At 49.1% G+C, this 6525-nt stretch overlaps 1 long non-coding RNA gene across 1 annotated transcript in view; it reads left to right on the top strand.

The window, feature by feature from the left end:
* LOC116079215 overlaps nucleotides 1-5257 on the top strand; it is a 162640-nt gene extending 157383 nt beyond the window's left edge. The window contains exon 3 of the long non-coding RNA XR_004113827.1: nucleotides 4190-5257. This is a non-coding gene — a long non-coding RNA (uncharacterized LOC116079215). The remainder of the gene's footprint in view (nucleotides 1-4189) is intronic.
* The last annotated feature ends 1268 nt before the right edge of the window (nucleotides 5258-6525 follow it).

Genomic DNA, 6525 nt, shown 5'->3' with positions numbered 1-6525 from the left:
TTTTCTCTCCTCTCTCTCTCTCTCTCTCTTCTCTCTCCTCTCTCTCTCTTTTCTCTCCTCTCTCTCTCTCTCTCTCTCTTCTCTCTCCTCTCTCTCTCTTCTTTTCTCTCCTCTCTCTCTCTCTTCTCTCTCTCCTCTCTCTCTCTCTTCTCTCTCCTCTCTCTCTCTCTCTCTCTTCTCTCTCCTCTCTCTCTCTCTTCTTTTCTCTCCTCTCTCTCTCTCTTCTCTCTCTCTCTCTCTCTCTCTCCTCTCTCTCTCCTCTTTTCTCTCCTCTCTCTCTCTCTTCTCTCTCCTCTCTCCTCTTTTCTCTCCTCTCTCTCTCTCTCTTCTCTCTCCTCTCTCTCTCTCTCTCTCTCTCTCTCTTCTCTCTCCTCTCTCTCTCTCCTCTTTTCTCTCCTCTCTCTCTCTCTCTCTCTCTCTCTCTCTCTCACACACACACACACACACTCACACACACACACACACACACACACACACACACACACACAATTGAACAAGAAAAGGAAACTAAAGAACCAAAGCAGCGTCTGCACTGTCCCCACCCTCTGTTGGATTCACATGGCAGCGTCTGAGACACTTCTCATCATCCCTCTCAGATGAGGATGCTTATGTATAGAGGCCGGGGTACCACTGAATCCCACAGTGCACAGGAGAGTGAAGCCTATCACTGGTAGACCACGGTTCTCACACTGGAGAGCACATTGGATCACTGGAGGGTTCATTAAAATGTGCGTCACAAGGACCGCGGTGTGGCTTGGTCCAGAACGCGGTGCAGATGCTCTGTGCCACTGATGCAAAGTCCTGGGTTCCATCCCTACACTCTAGGGTGGATGGAGCTGTAGGATTTGCATTTGGAACCAGTTCCCGTGTGATTATGAAGCTGTTGGTTCAGGTCTATGGATTGAAGAATCCATTATCGTGATTGTTAGAGAACGCTCCAACAGAGAATTAAGAGAGGCGTGCTCTCCTCTTACATAACAAAAATCACGAAGGAAACTATCCCTACCAACCAAGCATCACTGCAGTGGCCAGGATCCAGCCCCACCCCACCCTGTTTCCTTCCTTTAGCCATCAGAGGATGTGTCTCTAGGAGACCAAAATGGCTGCTAAAGCACCAGCCATCGTGTCCTTATTAAAACAGAGCGAAGACAGATTGGCTTCAAGCTCCTGTAGAGCAGCCTGCCCTGAAGTACAACCAGAGTTTTCCTTGCCTCTCATTGGCTCTTACATAGCTATACCTTGCTGCACAGTAGTCCAAACTCCACCATACCAGCAAAACAAACAAACACAAACAAATCAGAGTTTCTATCAACTGCTAGAAAGGGCAGGATAGGTTATTAAGGGTGGCAAGAAGCAGCAGCTCTGGCTCAAAAGCTGGAACTTCCTAAGCATCAACGCTCCTTCAGCATCCGCCATTCGCCAGGTGCTTTCCGTGTATTATCTCATTTAATCCCGAGAGCTTTGTAAGGTAGATGATAATATTATCTTTATTTTGCAAATGACAAAGCTAAGGCTCCCCCCCCCCCAACCCCAGAGATTAAGCCCCCTGGCCAAGTCCCTGCCAGCAAATGCTGTCATTTAACAGCCTGCTGTGTCACAGCTCAGCCTTCCTTCTGGCCTCAGTTGCCCTCAGAGACCTGCCTTGTTCTTACTGAGCCTTCACAATACTGGCTAGTCTAATGCTAAATCCTGCCTCACTGCTAGGAATAAATTCGCCTTTCCCATTACCTGTATCTTCACTCTGGTGCCCTCTTGGAAAATCTTTGGGGATGACATTTGGCTTTGGAGGTTGGCTCAGTGGTGTAAGGGTTGCCTGGCCTCTTTGAAGCTCCAGGGTCCATGACTGTATGGTTAAAAAATGTCTCTGTGGAAGTATGGACAGACACAGTACAATCTGAGGCCAGACATAGTGTCCTAAAATGAAGGAACCTACAGTACTGATTCCTTCTGGAACTCCAGGGAGAATTCACTGCCTTCTGTGTTCTGTCCTCAGGATGGCCTAGCTGAGCCAGCCCCACTCTCCCCTCCCTTCCCATCCCTGTGTCCCATCCCTTGCCTCTGTTTGTGACCATAGGTGACGGTGCAGAGGGCTGAACCTGATGATCCAGGACCATCTCCTGTCTCAGACTGCTGACATCACCCTGTCCACCAGCCCTTTTTGCCATGCAAGGTTACAGGGACCAGAGGGAGAACATCTTTCGATGTCTTCCTTTTTTTTTTTTTTTTTCCACTGAATGCTTCAACCTGTACATAGACTGGATGTGTACTCTGCTTATGTATGGAAGTTTTAAAAGAGGCCAGAAGCTAGGCCTGGCAACTCAAGACTCGGGAAGCGGAGACAGGAAGATCTCCTAAAGTTCAAGGCTAGCCCTGTACTTCAGAGCGGGAGATCCCGTCTCAAATCCTGACAACAAATCAATGAAAGAGGCAGGAGGTTGAGGGCCAAGGCAAAGCCATGTGTTGTATGGCTTGTCTACTCTGTCATAACAACAGATAGGACAGTCCAGTGCCAAGGGCCAGGGAAGAGGGCCTTAGATGTGAGCTCTTCTGCCTTGGTAGAGCGGCTTCGCTGGTGGAATCGTGTCATGGGGAGAAGCGTTCCCAGCAGATACTGTAGTTTTCTGCACGGCGAGCTTCATCAACCTTGGCTGCTGTTCTCAGTGACCTTTCAGCTCCCAGGCTTCTTTTTAATTCCCTGCGCCCCTTTCTCTCTCTCACTCCAGGCTGGCAGAAGTAAAGACTGTAGGAACGGTTTGGTGAAGGGTTGGTGGGGGAGAACTTTCTCATGCCCTAGCCCCACTTCCTCCCCCCCCCCGCCTCCCCCCTTCCCCTTGTCTAGTTCTGCCCTTTGAGGGTGATAGTCTGGGGCCTTGTGTGTTTTGCTTCGGATTTTGTTTTGTAAATTCCTCATGGCAGTCCCTCTGCACCGTTGCTGTTAGTTGCCCAGCAACCGGAAGGAAGCCCTGTCACTGCCAATTAATTCGCCAGCTACATGGCCTGTCTCCCAGAGGAAAAGGCTTATGGGGCTCTAGGAGACTGCCCCAAGGCCGGGGTGGAAGGAGAGAAGGAAAGTAGAGGGAGCACGGAGAACTCTGAGCTTATTTGGTGTGGTTTTATGTCTGAATATGAAGGCATGTGTGGAGGGACTCTCCTGTCCCAGTTGAAATGTACCTACTTGATTTTGGGCCACCAGCAGAACTCATTTTTTTTTTTTTAATTTGTGATTGTATGGTTGAGACTGCCCCCATCCCCAACTCTCCTGTATGAAACCTCTTCAGGCATTTTCTCCCTGGTCAGCCCCAGGCCATCTACCCATCATCTCACTTATCCCTGGGCATCATGGTGGCTTCTTCATCCTGCCTAGAAGACATGTCACAAAAGCTGAGCTTCTAGAATCCAAATCCCCCAGGCACTCCATTGGTTATTGATGTCCTGGCCTTTGCTTGTCTGAGGAGGCCTTGATCATAAGATACCCCTGGCTTGCCATGGCCTACAGGGATGTTGCTTATCTGACTGGTTTATTTTTGGATCAAGCATCTCTCCCCTCAAGGTGCTTATGGATGGCCTGCCCACATTTCTCACCTTGGGTTGCTGATGAGTGCTGAGTGTGAGGCCTGTACAGCAGCCCCCTTCATGGGCCAACACCATCTCCAGTGGCCCAGCAAAGTCGGCACTGAAGTAGGGCACTCTCCTTGGGGACTCTGTTCCGCTCAGCCATGAGGATGGTGACAAGTAGGAAGGCACTTCGAGTCTGCTCTCACCTGTTTGCCCTCAGACTGGGAGGTGTTCTGTGCCATCCCCTGAGGGACCCCTATCCATTCTGAGTCAGTTATCCTACAGTCTGGGTGCATAGGGTCTGCTGTAGCCATTTTACGGAGAATCAGACCCTGTCGTTCTGGGGACACGGACATGTGTGTGTGTAAACTTCGTGGTGTGACCCTGCCACATTCATCTGTCAACTCTGGATGTGGCCCTAAGATGTATGTATCAGGCTTCTCGGGGATGACCCAGTGTGCCAGGAGTTCCCCAGAGCCAGGCATAAGCCTCTTTCCCCAGCTCCTTGACTAAGATTCTGTGTCCTGTGTTCGGGCAGCACTAACCAGAATCCTATGGAATAAAGTCGGAAGAGTGCACTGTTGTGAAAGGAGTGTATGCCACTGTCTAACGTTTGCTGTCTTTTGGTCCACAGGCCTAGAGGGAGACTGATCAAGGGCTGATCCTGCTCGTCCATGCTACTTACCAGGCACTGTGGAACCATGGGAAATATGACCCTGGCCCTCTCTTCAGGATCTGGCTGAGAACTGGCTGCCTCTTGAGAGGCTAGAGCCCTGGATTCAATTGAGGAACATTATGTTGGAGAATATAGAAACTTCTAAACTGTCTAGAATGTGCAGACATTTGGGAAGGAATAATCTGTTTTGACTTGAATGAACAAAGATGTACATCTCTGGACATGGAGAAGGCTCACCAGCTCAGCTCATGTACTGTCTGGTGGCAAACAAGTCCCCTGCTGCCACTACCCAGGACACTCTTCTCTACTCTGTCCCTGTCCAGATACTGCACCCTTCCCTGCCTGACCCCACCTCCTCTGCCCACCTCCCGTCTGAACCCAGAGATTCTTTTTGTTTGCTCTATTATCCTTGAGCCGGATACAGGGTGAATAGTTAACTACACTTGGGTTGGATGGGATCTTGATTTTTACTTCTGTTCCGTGGAAAGAGGTCAGTCTCTGTGCATGGCACCTGGTCTGGAAGCCAGCACAAGACTCCAGAGTGATACAAGATCTGCCTGGATGGTCCCATGGGCTCTTTGGAGGTCAGAGCGAGAGGAGCAGCCTGAGCAGGGGCTGAGGAGGGCCGGCACTGGATCACACACAGTACATCTGGAAAGGCAGAGATGAGCTCACTGTTCATTCCATCTTCTGCGACACAAATGCAAGGAGGTGTGAAGACTCTCTTCAGAGGCTGTAATGAGAGATCAACTTACCCTGGGGCTTCTTGCCTGAGCAGCCAGCTCTGTGGGTAGTGCCTCCTGAGGACCTCTTTCCTCTACTGTATGCTGATGACACTCACAGTGGAGCTAGAGCCTTCTCTGTTCCTTTTGTCTATGGTCTCCACTTGTGCAGTGGAGGAATCCTTCCTAATCATGCCTTGATTTCCCCCTTCTTGACTACACTCAAAGATGTTTGAGTTGTTTTGCTTGCAAAATGGATGGACAGTTTGTTTATATAAAACAATCCAAGCTTCCTTGTGCTGCATCTGATGTATTTGTATGGCTCTTCAGTGACTTTAAAAGGGAGTGTTGGCTGGGCGGTGGTGGCGCACGCCTTTAATCCCAGCACTTGGGAGGCAGAGGCGGGTAGATTTCTGAGTTTGAGGCCAGCCTGGTCTACAGAGTGAGTTCCAGGACAGCCAGGGCTACACAGAGAAACCCTGTCTCCAAAAAACCAAAAAAACAAAACAAAACAAAACAAACAAAAGAAACTGGAGTGGCTTTGGGCCACTCTTAGATTCTTCATGGTGGAATGGAGGCTTCAAGATTAAACATCTTGAAGATGTTTAATACTGCTGAGATCTTAAGAAGGCTTACAGACATCCCCTTCCTCTCTCCTTCCCTTCCCTACCTCCCCCTTTCCTAAGCAGCCTCTGTGTTGTATAAATTCCTTCATATAAATCCCTCTGTAAATGTTCTCTTTTTTAAAGTGACAGTGGAGAAGATGGTAGGAATGGTTGGAGGGGCTGCCCAGGTGGCCTGCTATGGAGTCCCATACTTAGACCATGCACTTAGCAGCCACAGAGATGTCAGGGACAGTAGCATCCAGACCAGCAAGCCCTTCCCAATGCGGTAGGAAATAATGTTTGTAACTCCCACATTTCACTCTCTGTGGAGCTGGGGAGACCAAGTTATCCCAGCCTGCTTAGGGCAAGGGGATTTCTTGGCACAAAAGATTTTGTGGGAACCAAATCTGAGGCAGACTGGAGAAAACTGTCATAATTCATCCTCCTAGGTAAGTGAACCCATATCTCTTGCTGCAGCAGCAAGAGGAAGCTTCTAGATAGCTTGGCCATTTCCCATTCAGAGCTGTGTATCTGGTCTCTCATTGGCCACAGGACAGTCTACAGATAGACAGGATCAGCTGCTCCATCCTGACCATTTGTAAGATGGTACGGTTGTCTTGTTTTGAAAACAATCTTAGGCATGATGGGCCAGTTGAGACTGTGTCCTTCTGAGGAGTATTGTGAACAATGGGTGTGGCAGAAATTCAAATGACCAGACGTTGCTCTACAACAGCCCTATATAGGTGACACTTACCTCTTATTAAAAATGAAATTGTCCTTGAAGAAGCCAGCCCACAGCCACCAGGATAGTATAGGATGCACTGCACCACACTCAAGTTCAAGTGTGTGTGTGTGTGTGTGTGTGTGTGTGTGTGCAGCACCTGTGCAAACATGTGCTCTGCAAAATAAATGAAGATCAAAAATTTACATCTTTGCTAGACAGAGACAAAGAGCTGAAATCTTAGGG

This window comes from Mastomys coucha, unplaced genomic scaffold (assembly GCF_008632895.1).
Source record: "Mastomys coucha isolate ucsf_1 unplaced genomic scaffold, UCSF_Mcou_1 pScaffold5, whole genome shotgun sequence".
Lineage (NCBI taxonomy): Eukaryota > Metazoa > Chordata > Mammalia > Rodentia > Muridae > Mastomys > Mastomys coucha.
Note: the sequence above shows the minus strand (reverse complement) of the source record. Positions and strands in the feature narration are given on the sequence as shown.